Genomic DNA, 18,135 nt, shown 5'->3' on the forward strand with positions numbered 1-18,135 from the left:
AAAAATCCGGTCTCTAGTAATCTGTGACACAGTGCATGAGGGTTGGCCACTAAAGGGAAACTAAGAGGTGGAACTTAAACTGAGAGGATTCAATCTGGCACCGGAACAGGAATCCGGTGTGACTTAGTGGATGAAGCGTCAGCACATAGAGCTGAAAACCCGGATGAAGCGTCAGCACATAGAGCTGAAACCCCGGGTTAGAGTCCCGGTGCTGGAAAGAATTTTTCTTCGCTCCACCCATCCTTCAGCAATTTATAATACTAAACAGTTCCTTACTCAATATTTTCAACATTCAATACTCAAAGAGTCACCCGCTTTATAACACATGTGTAAAGGATCTATAAATAAATTCAATTTCATTTAATAGTTGCATATATTGTCATCTGACATGTAATTTGCCGTCTAGGCCTACATGTGAACCGCGCGTTAGGACAATCTTCTTGTCCACTACATTGTACTATGTACGAAGGAATTACAATTCCGAACACGGAGCGTGATAGTGATATGATTATAATATGTTGTAAAATTATAAAATATGCGGATATACGTACGCATGTTGCATCACACACAAGCAAATGAAAACCTCTGCACTGAGGCTATGTTGACACAAAACCTCTACCGCAGAAAATGTGATCCTGACATTTTGTGGTATGACAACTGATGCCCATTTACGACATTTATTTCGATTTTAGTTCTAACAGATGTATGCGGTTATGAACTGTGTTATCGGGTTATTGCACTACGGGAAATGATTGATTTTATATCAAGTTTTAAAAATAGCTGGGGACAGGGAATACCAGATGGCATAGGATTTTCTTACTGGAGATTCTATTTCACTAAATCCAAGGCCCAAGACCAATTTCAAATTAAATGCAAGAGATGAGAGAAGCATTGCGTGAATACTGGAATATCTTACATTAGCGGTGCCGAAAATGTAATCGTGCGCCGAGCCACTGTGTAACCTGCAACGTGCATAGGACCTATGGAGGGAGGCGGACACCCGAAGGGGAAGTGAAGCAACTGTCTGACTTATTAACGGATTTACATTTCCCTTATGTCAAGCACTTAAATATAATTTTATACAGTACAAGGCTACAAACTAATGTTTAGTAAGTGTAACGAAGAAAGAAATGAACAATAAATGAACAATATCGCAACCTAAAATTAACTGTCTTCAGAATGTGTCTGCGACAAATTTTCAAAATCAGGAATTATGTCACTTACTGCGAGTCGTAGTTGATCACGAATGTATTTGTATGTCAGTCGTGATCTAAATTTTGATTTTACTACTTTAATTGTTGAAAATAATTTTCCACAAACGTAAGTTGTAGCGAACATGGCTTCAACAGAGCAAGCGAAAGAACGAAGCTTCGGATATTTATTTTTTGGAAAAGATTGGAAAGTTCAACATTTGTCAAGTCCTTACATCTAGTTTTCATTAGCATCACATAGTAAATCAGTGAGTTCAAATTGAAGAGCTATTCGTATATTTGCTGAAAAAGGGTCGACGTACGGAGATGATGATGATGATGATGATGATGATGATGATGATGATGATGATGATGATAACAACAATAACACTTAACCTTTTAATGTTTCATCAGTAACATGTAGTGTAATGCTGTTTTATGTTATACAACCGTTTTCCTCGTAATACTTGTGAACAAATCATACATTTAATATTCTCATCATATTGACAGCAAAAAAATGCGTCCTCCCATCCCACTTGGAACTTTCGCACATGGTTTCGAGAGAGACATATGCCACTCGCAGGTCAGAGACAAATACAAATGGAACGGAGTTTGACTCCAGTGAGTGAGAGGGTTACGTTTGGCGGAGATTAGAAGCAAGCGAAATGCACAGCTATCACTGCGAGCCACAGTGTCTCGCGAGTCACGTTCTCGCCACGGCTGCCTTACATGTATAGAGTTATTTTTTGCGGAGTGACATGTAAAGCATAACATTCCCCGTTTTCTTCCAAAAAAGCTTTCACCTCGAAACATTTGATAAGGGAACTGTTGCACTCACATGAGTCGACTAGGTCCTGTAGATTGCCACTTTTATTTAAAGACAGACGTTCATCGTATCAAGTACCTAAATATTCTCAGCTTTTGGGAAAGGCGAAGTATGGTAGTGCTTATTAAGGAGCACTAGGGTTGAGTTTTGAAATTTTTACAATTTTAATCCCATTTATCTCATTTTTAACTGTGTATTATATGTACTGTATTAAAATAACTTGTGTGTAAATTTTACAGCTCAATCGAACTGCTAGTTTTGAAGTTAATTTCATTTTAATTATACAAATTGGTGATCTAATCAAAATGTTCCATGCTCATTATATTTAAAAAAATTATATTCTTTCAAATGGATCCTGAATCACGAGCAATATTTTAATTTTGACTATTACACTTTACACTGTGTCGTAATTATTGTAAATACATGTAAGCCTATTTCCAGTTTACAAAAGCAAATGAGATTTAATCAGAAAGAAAGCTACCGGTATGAATAGAAAAAGCAAGATGTATTTAAAGAAAACAAAGAGTAAAGCAATCGTGACTAACTGGATTGAAATATTACAGTGACTATTACACTTTCACTACGTCATACTACTTTTGACCAATAGAACGGTACGAAAGGACGTTTTTAAACCAATAATGGCTGCTTATCGCTACAATTTTATCGCTTCCCTAGCATTTGTTTAATTTTATCCCTTCCCTAGCGTTTGTTTGTTTTTATCACTACTCTAGCATTGGTTTCTTTGCAAATTCTTTACGGTAGGCCTACTATAAAACATGCTTTGCTATCGTCATTTGTTTCCCGCATATATGGTGAATTGAAAATGGCGTCTTCGTCCAAACGTTTTGGTGAAGCTAATATTAGTGAAATAGAATTTAGTAAGTCAATTAATATTTTAGGGTGCTATGCATAGACATTTCGCTAGCCCGCGCTACGAGCGTGCTAAACTAGCCCCGGCTATAGAGTGATTAGTTGTACAGGATTCATATCATATCATATCATATCATATCATATCATATCATATCATATCATATCATATCATATCATATCATATCATATCATATCATATATCATATCATATCATATCATATCATATCATATATCATATCTTATCATATATCATATCATATGTCATATGGTATCGTATATCGTATCATATATCATATATCATATATCATATCATATCATATCATATCATATCATATCATATCATATCATATCATATTATATCATATCATATCATATCATATCATATCATATCATATCATATCATATCATATCATATCATATCATATCATATCATATCATATATCATATCATATCATATCATATCATATCATATCATATCATATCATATCATATCATATCATATCGCTAACACTGGTTTATGAATACGAAAAACGTTAGTTCGCTGATCATCCAACGGAAGCCCCTGCTAAGAATGTCTATGAATATGGCCCTTAATGTATTAGAGTACTTTATTTCTTATAATCTTTAGATGCACTTTCTTCTAATTGTGTAATAGTCAATTAAATCCCATTCGAGTTTTAATTTTCTCTAGATAAATCAAAACCTTTATTGAGATTATTGTTGATAAATTTGATATGCAAGTTAATTCAGCCGCAATAAATTTTTGAAAATAAGAAACTTATTTAATTTTTCATATTTTTATTTACATAATTTTTAGCTCATAATTTTCAAGATACACACTTTTTCTTTTCATATAGCCTAAGACAATATGCGGCAAAACAAACGACACTGAAATGTTCTTTAATTGTGTTGGTACAATATAACGTGTTCAAAATGTTATCATCACGTGCCACACATTGCTCAGAAGTTTCTGAAGATTGTTGAACATGTTGATGAACAGAATTTGAAAGATACACAATGTCCAAGAAATTTGTATCATCTCAGTAAAGGATATTTCAGTCAAAGGTATGCATTACTGTCAAACAACAACATCAGAGTCGAAAGAAATGTCACAAAAGGATGCCCCCAAGGATCAAGCTGCGGGCCTGGTTTTTGGAATCTGCTATATAATTCACTACTCAGCCTAAAGTTCACAACACATTCAAAAGCAATAGCCTTTGCCGACGACCTATTGATATTGACCAAAGGAGAATCTATTGCAGAAGCTGAAAACTATATGAATATAGAAATGAACAAAATAACAAATTGGGCTAAAAACAATAAACTAAGGTTCAATGAATGTAAATCTAAGGTAATGCTGCTGTCCAGGAGGAAACGAAGAGAAAGAAGGGATATACAGATTTATCTTAATTACAAACCTCTAGAGCAAGTCAACGCAATAAAATATCTGGGAATAATATTTGATAATAAACTAACCTTTAGAGACCATATCAATTATGTAGCAGAAAAGTGTACAAAATTAATATTCACGCTCTCAAAAACAGCCAAACTAACATGGGGTTTAAAGCACGAAGCTCTGAAAACTATTTACAAAGGAGGAATATTGCCACTAATTTTATATGGAGCCCCAGTGTAGAAAAGAATAATGGACAATAAATTCTATAAAACTAAGATTATTAGAATACAAAGGCTCATAAATATAAAAATAGCAAAGGCATACCGAACTGTTTGCAATGATGCATTGTGCGTGATAACGGGAATAATCCCAATAAACATCCAAATAGAGGAGACAGCAGAGTATTACCGAGTTGTCAAAAGAAGCAGAAACCAACATGACCACGAGAACAGGAATCAGATTGACCATGATATGGAGTTAAAACATTGGCAGCATCCAGCTGACCACGTAAAAATCAGAGAAGGAAAAGAGGACAACGAATATAATATAATGAAAATATTCACAGATGGGAGCAAAGATGAACTCGGTGTTGGAGCAGGAGTAGCTTTATTCAAAGAAGGCAACCTGGAGGAAGCGCTAAAATACAGACTGAATGGCAAATGTTCCAACAATCAGGCTGAACAACTAGCCATATTAAAAGCTATTCAACATGTACAGACTCTGGAAAGTCAACAGCAAAAAATTTCAATATTTACAGACAGCAGGATAACATTAGACTCCCTTAGAAATTAAACAAATCATACGCATCTTATAGAAGAAATCAGAAGAGAAGTAAAGGAAGCGGAGAGGAAGAAGTGGAAAATAGCATTCAACTGGATTAAGGCCCACGCTGGACACGAGGCGAATGAATTAGCAGATCAACTTGCGAAGGAGGCAGCACGCTCCGAGGATATTCCAGAGAGCTACAGCAAGACACCAAAAAGTGCAGTGAAAGGTGAAATACACACTCTCAGTTTAGTGAAGTGGCAAAACGAATGGGACAACACAGCAAAAGGACAAATCACAAAATCTTTCTTCCCAAATATAAACGATCGGTTAAAATTGAAACTTAACATAACCCCAAACTTCACAACTATAATAACAGGACACAGAAATATAAAATCTTATGTACATAAATATAAAATTATAGATAGCCCATTATGTCAATGCAACAATGATGAACAAACGATAGATCATTTGTTATACAATTGTAAATCACTTGAGAGAGAAAGAGACATTCTGAAAGCGGCAGTTCTAAAGTCTGAAAACTGGCCAGTGAATAAAGACAAACTAGTGCACAAATACCAAAAGAACTTGATCAAATTTACTAACAATATACAGTTTGACAAATTACAATGAAAGAAAAGTACAAAATTCATCCATCTATATTGTCTATAAAGAAACTATTAGAACAATATAAAGTAATTATATGAACATAGTTTAAGTTAAACCAATGCATGTAGTATTACTCCACAGTAATGGAGCATGCAGACTGTAAAGAAAAAAAAAGGTTGCTGTAGGGACACAAAGATGACTTTATCTTCTTGCATAATTCGGGAATATTCGTAGGTGCGTCATCTGTCTTGAAAACTGATTACTTCAACATGCCCCATATTTAGACATCTGTTGTATTTGGAGGGGTAAGTTCTGGTGCGACAAAAATGGCGCAAATCCCACGCGAATGAGGTAATAATGAGGTCTCGGTAGAGTACCTGGTTTACTGTTTTTAAATTCTGTGCAGCATTCTCGACGAAATAAGGGCCCAATATTACATGACTGGACACAGTGCACGAAATCGTAACCCGCGCACAGTGCAGTGGTTTCTGTATAACGACATCAGGCCATTCAAACCCTAAAAAGCGAGTTGTCGGTTGATATAGCCATCAAGGTGAATATTACTTTTATCTGAATACCATATGTTGCATATGGAACCTGATACTGTCCTTTAACGTCAAGCAAACTTGGTCCCTTCTGTCGTCCTACTCCGTATGACCGGAAATAATGTTCCACGATAAACACCTTTTCCTCTGTTGTGGGAACCATAATTGCAAAAATCAACACACAACTGAATTCAAAATATGTCAAACTATTATATACGATAAATAAATACTTGTTGCTAGGGAAACGTGGACAGCAGATGAGCAATAATTTCAGTGTCGTTTGTTTTGACGCATACCGTATATGCATGGACACGTACGCATATTTTCATTGAATTTGGTAAGATCTGCATGCGCAGGGAACATTTTCTACATCTAAAAATGTATATTGATGCCCATATTCACTATACAGGAATAAATAGAATTGTTAGAATTGATGGGGATTTATCTCCAAATGGAGGAAAGAGCATTGAGCGAATCTCAGCGCTGAGCAATCTGATGGCATCACGGTGTTCCGAATTTCAACGATGACGTCATTGATACTCCACCGGTGTCGCACCGGTTCCATCAGTTTGCAGAGGTGGTGGCAGTCTCCATCAGCCGCCATCAGTGAATCTGATTGGTTCTTGTATAGGGCGGGAATTAGCGGACGAATGACATCGTGCACTGTTGTGTCATGGCGGTGTGTTCTGCTGTATTGTTTGTAATGAGCACAACCTAAAAACAATATGTTAATGGCTTATGAGCGAACATGTCAACGGACCAGTTATTACTACTGATTCAAGAAATAAATTGTTTAGGCTCTCCTTTCTTTGAACGAGATGACAGTACGGAAATTTCGCAAAATCTTGCTAGCGTAGCCCAGACAACAACAGGATAGGCATAAATGCGGTAACATCCCGTTGCTTTCCGCACACCACTATCTCTTTCGCATCTTATTAAATTCCAGGGGGCCCAAGCGTGGAGATGAGGAGAGTGGATTTGACTAATTGGGCCCTCCGGACTTCACCGAAAGCCACGGCAAGGGTTAAATATTAATCCTATCAGGATGTTTGACCCGGTCAGAGACCGGGAAATCTCAATTAGCCTTTGCCCCCCGCATCCTGGACTAGCTTCTACGAATCATCAGAAAATCTTAGAGTGTGATTGGGCCAATTTTTCCGAAAATGTTTCCACACTTTTGCTCTCGTAACTCAGCGGACGAACGTCGGAATTTAGATGTCAACGTCTCAGGTTCAATTCCTCGTTACTCCTTTTCATTTTATTGTGGTTCAAGATAGTATGATGTAATAATACAAAAAGAAAAACTAATACCAGTATTATGCAACTGGATTTTACCAAACCTAATATTAAATTTATGTTATTTATATCGATAAATAACGGTTACAATATAAATAACTTGAATATTATTTATACAGTATCACTAAAGAACGATAACAGAATATAAATGATAAATATCGGTTTGTTTAATTAGTATATTGCGAAAGAACAATAACAATATAAATAACTTGAATATTGTTTTATAATGCTAATGAAGGAAAACAGAATATAAATGATAACTTGAATATTATTTAAATCGCTAAGAACGATAACAATATAAAAAACGTGAATATTATTCATATCGGAATTTCACAGATTTATTACAAATGTATTTAAGAAATTGTAGAAGAATAGTAATTAGTAACAGTGTCCTATTTATTCTTCTTGGAGCCAAATTTGTAACTTTTAAAAGTGTGGTTACTATGTTGAAGTGTATGTGTTGTAACGGATGCTTGATTTGTTATGTGAGTCAGTTATGGGATGCTTGTTGTCTTCGCAATGTCGTAATTATAGTTTAATTGTGTTTGTGTGACTATTGTGTATTAATTTATGATGTATGGTACGGAAAGTTGCATATTTGTGTTATAGAAGTGTTACGTATGTGTGTTGTTAATGTTTTTGTATGTTTCAAATTGATACCTGATATTTGTTTTGCAATCGCAATGCCTAATTTACGAATTGTTTATGTTTTGTTTACATCGCGTAATCTAATTTAATTTTCTTTTCCATTTTTCTTTATGGTTATCTTTTTTGTGTATAAAACTATAGCCCTAACATACATATGTAAAATAGGGCGCCATGACAGCCATCGAAACTTTCAGCTGTTTTGTTCCTATTTCGTTGCAGCGTGACGTCATTGTTGTCCACCGGTCCGGTAGATTCGGAATAAGCTGATTGGCTGTCCGAATAAAAGATGAAAAAATAGTACGAGTCCGTATATAGTGGATTGAATAGGAATATATCCTAGGTTTTAAAGTAAGAAGGAAGAAACCAAAATAGTGATAAATATGACTGAATTTGACTGTTAAGCATTTTATGTTATTTTATGCTCGACCATGCCGAAATGTAGTAATTATACGCCTGGTAGCAGCCCTTTAATGCATGCCATTAAAGTACACCTATTCATTAAAGTTCAGGTTTTCGATTAATCTCGGATATGCAATCGAAAGACAACGAGGGAATCGTCACAGAGGCTGGAAATCCAATACTGTCGCAGAAGGTTATGTTCTGTTACTATAATAATTAGCGTTAATCGTAAATAATATTCAAATAAATTCAATTTGTCGTCTCGTTTTTCAATTCTAAATCAATTTCCAGGTTATATCAAAATTAGTTCATGTTATTCTGTAGATTATAACAAGGTCAATGACATTATTGTTCCTCGGAAAAAAATTAATACTTTCGCTTCTGCGCACATCTCACAATTTACGAGAGATATACAAGGTCACTTCCACTCTTCAGTTAGATGCGAATAAAATGAATACTTCTGAATAATTTGAAGTTAGAAATATAGTCGAGCATAAAAAGTCGTATAAAACTTGCCTATAATGGTAATTAAGACGCTCGTATGAAAATTATGAAACTCGCTTGCGCTCGTTTCATAAACAAACATACTCGCGTCTTAATTACTATCATTATAGGCTCACTGCATAATGTACTATTATAATTAATTATTTATAAAAATATGTTTATGTTCTCGTTGCTGCATAGATTTTCCAAACCATTTTTTCCAATATGATAATCCCAGTTATGCATTATCCCAACGACCATTTCTCTCTAAACATTTGTACCAGGGACAATTTTCCCAATCCAATTTTCCCAATCTAATATTTGCACTGGTAATTTGTCCCAATTGCTATTTCTCCCATTCCATTTTTTCAAAGTACATATTGTAGTGAATATGGATGGTAATGCTATTTAGGTGTAGTGTTTTATAATATTCCAGTATAATTAATGCACAGATTATAATTTTGACTGCAGGATGAAAGAAATTACTATTTAATGGACACATATACTATAGAAGATACACAAAAATTGACAAAGACTACTGGTATTGCTGTCGAAGACAGGAATGCAGAGCTACTAAAATTACACAATGAAAGAAAGTATTCATTATCATGTTCCAAACCAAGAAACGGTCAATGCAGAATTGGTGGCTCGACGAATGAAAAGAATTGCAACTGAACACCTAGAAATGCTTCCTGCACAAATTCTTCGTACAGAACTTACAAGATTTGTATCGGGAATTTTAAGTCAGCTCCCAGATCGAGATAATCTCAAGAAATCTTTACGCCGTGTTAGGAGAAGGTAACTGCCTACAGAATCAATTAATTTAGAAGATTTAGGGGAAATCCAAAACTGCTATAAAATGACACTAGCCGGTGAGTTTCAAAAGGAACAGGCAGACACCGAAGCATCCGTTGCTCAACTGTCACTGGGTCAGTCTGTTAAGGCAAAGTCTAAGCAAATGTGGGTTCTTATGAACGAAAGAATAAGAAATATTGTGCTTGATTACAATTAGTACACAGAAGATAATAGAACTCTGGATTATCTAAGATCTATTGGTCACAACTTCTGTTTGTACCTGATCGTCTTTCAATTCTAAGGAAACAATTTCGGAAAATTATATGTGTGAAATTTTTAGGAATGCAAATGCAAATTACTTTTGGAAGAAGTGGCCAATTTAAGAATTGGGACCTTTAGTGTTGGGAAATTGCAGTTCGGGAAAAGGACATTTGGAAAAATTGTCTGTAGTAATGTCACGAGAGGTCTGAGATTTGGTGATATCCGCTCGTGGATTTATCTGGGAAATCTCAGACCTCGAGTGGCATTTATTATTACTATTTCGTGAATAAAATAAAAATGTAAATAATATATTCCTAAAATTCGATGACAAAATGCTAATAATATTGAATATTTACGAATACTTAACCTATTCAGACATTGTGAAGTTGAAATAGATGAATATCGATTATTGCAATAAAGAAATTCGATGTTATTATTCAGTATTGCCAATTGTTTTATTCCATTCACAAAATACAATTTTTATAGGCTACAATTATAGGTTAAGTTACTTGTACGAGCAGGACCAATGTCAGCTGTGCTTTATTTCGACCGTTACAATCAGTGCTACACGAAAGCATTTTTTATAGCTCGACAAGCGCATTCTCGCTGTAGTGTGTAACGGAACTGAAGCTGCATCTACAAAGTTCAATATTCCAATCGCGTATGCGTGAAATCTGGGAAGAATATTGAAAAATAAAGTTTAAAAGGTACGTTCAATTAAGATACATGAAGATTTTGTGTCTACATGGTACGCCGTTTTGAATGTCGTCTTCACTGCGTAAATATATTAATTAATATTAAATATCAATCTTGCATTCATTGCTTTAAAGTTGAAAGAAAAGTTTAACCGTGTAGTTGCATCTTAATGTATTCATGATCATCAATTTACGGGGAAACAATTGGCGACAACGACTAAACAAAAGAACGACCATGCGATAAATAGATAGCGATTAATCTAGCTGCAAAAATTATCGCTGTGTATGACTGTGATTGGTTGGAATTCAAAATTTAATTACACTTCATTGCGCATTGGTCGAAAATGGAATGACGTCATATAAACGAAAGTCATTGGAAATTATAGATTGAGGAAAAATGTACGGTAATCTTTTGTACTTCATTCTATTTTTTATTTACTTATAAATAGAAAAAACATTAACATAATCAGTCTTATAGTATAGTATAAATCTCAGTAAATACGCGTTATACCCAAAATATTGTTTCTGTGTCAGAAATGTTTTGTATAATGAGGAAACAAATGCAATAACATGGAAAAAACAATTTTCGTTATCCATAGTTTGACTCTTTTAGCATGCCACTGAACTTTACCAATATGACAGACTGATAAACGGAGACTAATACTTACCTTAACAACGTAATTAATGACGTAAATGGTTTTCATTTCCATAATTGTGTTCTATTGTAAAACAAATATATTGTTCATGTAGTTATCTGCATTCTGTCACAATCAGAAACATGCGTGGTTCCAATTGCTCTGAGGACAGTTCTATTGTCTGTTGCTTCAGGTGAACCTTCCGGCTAAAATGTCTGTTAATTGTTTAATTGAAGTTTAGTTAATTAATTACTGTGTCTAGAATACCTCAAATTAGTAGCTTCCTGCATTTTAAACAATCTATACATGCATACAATACCTGACGTTGTACACTGCTCCGTCGATTTAGTAGAAAGTCATGTTCATCTACTTACAAGCAAACATTCTCATGGGGGCAGATAAAAAGTTATTTTTTTTCTTCCACCATGTTAATAATGTCAAAACACGTGCTTATATAAATTTTGGCCACCCGTGCGCAATTACGAGGGCCCTCCAAAAGGTAAATTTCCCTGGGGACGTATACAGAAAGAAAACACAATTTCATAGATGTATTGGAATAGATAGTGCCTACAGCAATTGTTGAGTTATTTTTAACATATTTCCACTGGAATTAAGGCATTTGTCATAACATGGGATCAACTTTTATATATTTGTGTCGTAGAAGGTTGCCGCCTGGGATTGGAACCAGGTGTTACAGCCGTCTGCACCTCTATGTCGATTCCACGTGTGACAAATGTCTCAATTTCGATGGGGAATATGTTGGAAAATAGCTCAACCGTTGTCATATCAGTTCCAATCAATTTTTCCAATGAAATTGTGTTTTGTTTGTGTTACCGGCCCCAGGGAAACTTACTTTCTGGAGTCCCATGTAATTGCGCTCGAGTAACCAAGATTTGTACAAGCACTTGTTTTGACATTATTAGCATGGTGGAACAGAAAAAAATTAACTTTTTTTATCCAGCCCATGAAAATGTTTCCTTGTTAGATATGACACGCGGAGCGACTACCCTGCAATCGGCAAGCGTAATTTTTTCGTAGAGCAGTGGTAATCAATCTATGGTACGCATACCTCCAGAGGTAGGTGTACTCATTCCACTGATTACATACGTAAAAATGCTGTCACATTTATTTTATTATAATATGTTGATAACTATGGATTATGTTATAGGTTCTTTTGCGATATCAACTCTCGTTTTTTCCTTGCTTTAATAATAATAATAATAATAATAATAATAATAATAATAATAGTAATGATAATAATATTTATTTATCTATTTATATTTATTTATTTATTTGTAATACAACATTAACCATAATCTATTGTTAATAATAATTGTTATATAATTGCAATGCATTTTGATGGTACAAATATATTTTGGGGGGTATGCTAGCAAAAACATTGAATACCACTGAGGTAGAACAAGCGAGTCGAGGAATATTATAGACAGTAAAAAATCGATCATACGGGAAATGGGTATTTAAGAGTTATTTCATTAAAAAAAGCAATTCTGATACAACGTTAATACAGGGACATCATTTTATTTTTACTTAAACTTTTATTGTACCTGAGTTTTTGAATGTACTTCTCTCCCACTCCTTCTACTCCACACAGAACCAAGGCCGCAGTACTGAGTTAATGAGTATAGTACGTTTCAGAAATATGTTCGCGTTTTCCAGTGACGAAAACTTCCAATATTGAATCATATTTTCGCACAGGTACTGTCGTCCGTTTGCCTACGTCGCATTCCGATTTCCCCCACCTACTTCTGCTCGCTCCACTGTAAAGAATAGTGGCTGTCCTTTCTTAGCTCTTTTCCGAAAACAATTTCTGTTAGGAATTAATTGGACGTCTACGTAATATTATGCAACTGTTTAAAATAACTTAAATAAAAAGACCTCGTTAAGTAATGAACTATCACGTGATTCCCCCCTTTCTACGATCCTGCGACATAACCACTTGGACGGACAGTAGATAGCATGTCTGAGTAATTTTATCTGTTCGGGTCGGGCAGAAATGAAGACTGAATTTACAGTACGTAAGGTACTCTTTTATAGAGTAGGTACAGAATTTTATTTTAATATGAGTTACTAAGTATGAAGGACGAAATTGGTAATTGGAATTAGATGCAATAGTCTACAGTGCGATAATAGGCACAAAAGATCTGAAGCCTGTATCGTAATGAACGGCCACCATTTTCAAAAATATGTTTATATATCCATATTATGATTATTTTTCAATTTAACTTCATTCTCTATATTGTGCGCTAATGTGCTGTAGACAGTATAATATACGCTGCATAATGAATATGTTCGCATGCATAACTCAGTTTGTGAGTAAAAACTTTTATTGTTAATACTGTACTGTATTTTGATGAAACAAAACCTAATGAAAATTATCAAGTTCAAAATCGCGATATTTCCTACTTTACGTAAATGGGTGAACTACTTTTCTTCCTTCCTATACCTAGTAAAGTGATGGGTTTGTATTTTACGCCAGTACCATCGAACTCCAATCGTGGAAGGAGATAGCAAACTGTGTTTCTGGGTCACAATCATTAATCCAAAGGTATAGCCAGGTTAATATTAAAAATGTTAATAAAAGTAAAATTACTAGCATTTTTAATATTAACCTGGCTATACCTTTGGATTAATCTCCAAGCCCCCCCAAGTGCCTTCATGGCATGTTACGGGGATACCTTTTTTTAGTAAAAGTAAAATGATGTCCCTGTACAAAATTAATTTTATTTCCTAGCATATAAATATAAATATAAATAAATAAATAAATAAATCAATATATATATAATAAAAAAATAGCCACAGGCATAGCTTAGTCGGTTCAGACGCTTGCCTGCCGATCCGGAGTTGTGCTTGGGCGCGAGTTCGATACCCACTTGGACTGAGTACATAGTTGGGTTTTTCCGAGGTTTTCCAACCGTAAGGCGAATATCAGGGAATTACGGCGAATCATCGGTCTCATTTTTCCAAATACAATCTTTCTGTCACCAGTCCCATCGACACTAAATAATCTAGTAATTGATAGAGCGTCGTTAAATAATAAAAAGACAATGACAAATGAATTAATGAATATATGAATAAGTAATGATTGAATAAATAAATAAAGAAATAAATAAGTAAGTAAAGAAAGAAAGAAATGAATGAGTGAGTAGTGAAGTTATGAATGAATGAATGATGAATGGAATGAATGATGAATGGAAGGAATGATGAATGGATGAATTAATAAAAAATAAATCAATAAATAAATAAATCATTAGTCAAAGTATTACATAAATAACGAAGAAATAAAAATAAGTATACTACCTTACTCTCTCCAGAAATATCCTCAACATTTGTGCCTTTTTATGGCTATGAATAATATTTACTTTGTCAGAAATACTCAGATCTGAAAGTGTTTGTGACATGATACCTTACCAGTATGCAGGAGCTTGCATTCTCGTCACATTACTGTTTTGCTGCTTTCTTTAGACTCAAACGCATTCTACTAAATCGACGGAGCAGTGTAATCAGAAATACATTATTCTGCATGCACTAACCTAAGTTCATGTCCGAGAGAGCTTGCAATTTCGTTAGCATCTAACCCTGATACTAATAAAAAATATGTTTCCCTGACTTTTCCTGTAAGAAAAATTAAAAAACTGCTCACCTATAAAATAAAGAAAATGTATGTATCAGCTTATGCTATAACACCAGGGAATTATTATTACTCTAATTGAAAGTGATTTAGTTATTGTAAATTCAAGGTGAAGAAGAGATAATGTTGACACAATTTCAATCAAGAAAACAATAAAAATTTTAAGTACATAACACATTTGAAACGAGTCTGAAAAAGATGGAGAGTAGAAACTGAAATCTAGCACGATTCAGAAAGTCTGGAAGATAAATGTTGTCAGCAATGAATATTTCTGTGAGCGAAAACTTTGGATGGCCTAACTCTAGTTATACCAAGATATTCCCTTAAGGTATATTTGGATATGACGTATTGTACTAATAATGTCGAGGCCATTCTGATAATGCAGTCCTGTGTTTGAACAGCATTTTACAAACACTCGTGTTACTGTAATAACAACATCAAGTGCTCCTGAGTGGCAGTGACTTGAAGACACCCGTTATTGCCATAGTGTTTCGGCAGCACTCCCAGCTCCGGCTCCCCTATGTGTAAACACTTATACATCAGCGCCCTCATTCAGAGCAGTATTTCGCTTGACCGCACCATACCTGGGGCGTAAATGTACACTCGGCTGAACCCGGTACATCGCTCCCGTGCATTGGATGCGTTACAGGTTCCATTCTAACATGTGATACATGCATGATCACACATTAAGATAATAACAGGGTAAGAAAACATCGATAATCTTGTTAACCCTCCTGCTACCAAGAGGGGTAGGCTAATAGAATAACCCCACTGATCATATTTCAATATTAGTTTTATATTTCTCCATATCTCTTTTTGAAATTCCATGTATTTATCCGTTATATATCTAGTTCTACGCCCAATTTGAATTAAGAACATCACGAATAATGATTAATCTGTTATATTATAAGGTGCAATTCACATTGTTCATGTGGGGTGATCTTATTAGTTATTACTCCCCTTGGTAGTCTGTGTTATGAAAATTTCAAGATATAAAATTCAATCTATAGCTTAATTTTCTTCATTCCTGAATTTGTCTCCTTCCAAATTATATTATTTTCTGTTATTTGTACTCGTAACAATTTTTATATTGTTATTTAAAAGTAATTTTGTTAGAAGTAATTATTAATGAGGGCAGGGCATGTAGCACGTATGGGCGAATCCAGAAATGCATATAGAGTGTTAGTTGGGAGGCCAGAAGGGAAAAGACCTTTGGGGAGGCCGAGACGTAGATGGGAAGATAATATTAAAATGGATTTAAGGGAGGTGGGATATGATGGTAGGGACTGGATTAATCTTGCTAAGGATAGGGACCAATGGCGGGCTTATGTGAGGGCGGCAATGAATCTCCGGGTTCCTTAAAAGCCAGTAAGTAAGTAAGTAAGTAACTAAGTAAGTAATTATTGATGAAGCCTTTTTCCCATACGCTCATGTGCATTAAGGTGGTGTTCGAATATTTTAACTTCAACAAAGAACTACGAGTATAATTGATTTTATTAGGTTTATATATTTAACTTATTTACTTTCAGAACATAAAATATTTCTTTTGAATATTATTTTATTATAAACAGATGCCCGAACCTGTGGAGTAACGGTCAGCGCGTCTGGCCGAGAAACCAGGTGGCCCGGGTTCGAATCCCGATCAGGGCAAATTATCTGGTTGAGTTTTTTCCGGGGGTTTCCCTCAACCCAATACGAGCAAATGCTGGGTAACTTTCGGTGCTGGACCCCGGACCCATTTCACCGGCATTATCACCTTCATTTCATACAGACGCTAAATAACCTAGATGTTGATACAGCGTCGTAAAATAACCCAAAAAAAATAAAAATAAACTGATATTTACGAGATGCTGATGGTTGTATAGAAAGTATTCGAGTATTTTAATTTGAAGATCAAATGAAATGATTTCCAATTTGTTTTATTACTGTGACTCCCTTTGCTTGTAAATGTGTAATTGGGGGGGGGGGGTTAAAAGGAATTGATTAGTAAAGCGCCTCATGTGGAGTGTGACATTTTATGGGGTAGAAATATGGACATTACGGCTCAGTGAAGAGAAGCAAATATAAGAATCTGAAATATGGATATAAGTTAGAGAAGAGTGAAACACGTGAAGTGGACAGACAGAATAAGAAAGGAAGCTGTGTTGGAAAGATTGGATGAAGAAACAATGATGATGAAATTGATCATGAAGAAGAAAAGGAATTGTTTGGGTTACTGGCTGAGAAGAAACTGCTTATTGAAGGGTGCACTGAAGGAATGGTTAATGGAAGAAGAGTTCGGGGCAAAATAATATATCATTTCATTTTTTTTTTTTCATTTCATTTATTATATTCCATAGATCTTATATTAGCAATGAAGCTTTAAGATAAGGAACAAGTCAAAATTTTCAAAGTTACAATTACAATTTCAATTTTTACAAATTTTCTCATATTTTTACAGTATTTTACAATTTTTACAAATTTACAATTTTGCAATTTCTACAATTTTTACGATATTTTAACGAGATGTATTGAGATGAGGTGAGGCCCAAGGATTCGCCAAAAGATTACCTGGCATTTGCCTTAGGGTTAGAGAAAACCTCGGAAAAAACAACAGGTAATCAGATCAAACGGGGGTGAAATGAAGTGAGGCCGAGGACTCGCCATAGACCATCCGGCATCAGTCCCACGGCTGAGGAGAATCTATCAAATGATAGACGACATTAAGATATATGGATCATATACGGAGACAAAAAGGAAGGCAGAAGATAGGAAAGATTAAAGAATGCGGGGTTTGTACTGAAACACCTGCCCTTGGACAGAACAATAGGCTATGAATGAATGAATGAATGAATGAATTAATTAATTAATTAATTAATTAATTAATTAATTAAACATTACAATTTTCATAGAGATGTATAGAATAAGTATTTTCTGAAAATAGGTAATGTAAAAATTACAAATGTAACATTTAGGAAAGTCCATGATAACAGAGAGGGTTTGTAAGTGAACGGGTTACATCAGCTGCTTTCCTATGAGGATGACGTGAATATGTTGCGAGAAAATCCACAAACGGTTAGGGAAAACACGGAAA

This window comes from Periplaneta americana, chromosome 7 (assembly GCF_040183065.1).
Source record: "Periplaneta americana isolate PAMFEO1 chromosome 7, P.americana_PAMFEO1_priV1, whole genome shotgun sequence".
NCBI classification, from domain to species: Eukaryota; Metazoa; Arthropoda; class Insecta; order Blattodea; family Blattidae; genus Periplaneta; species Periplaneta americana.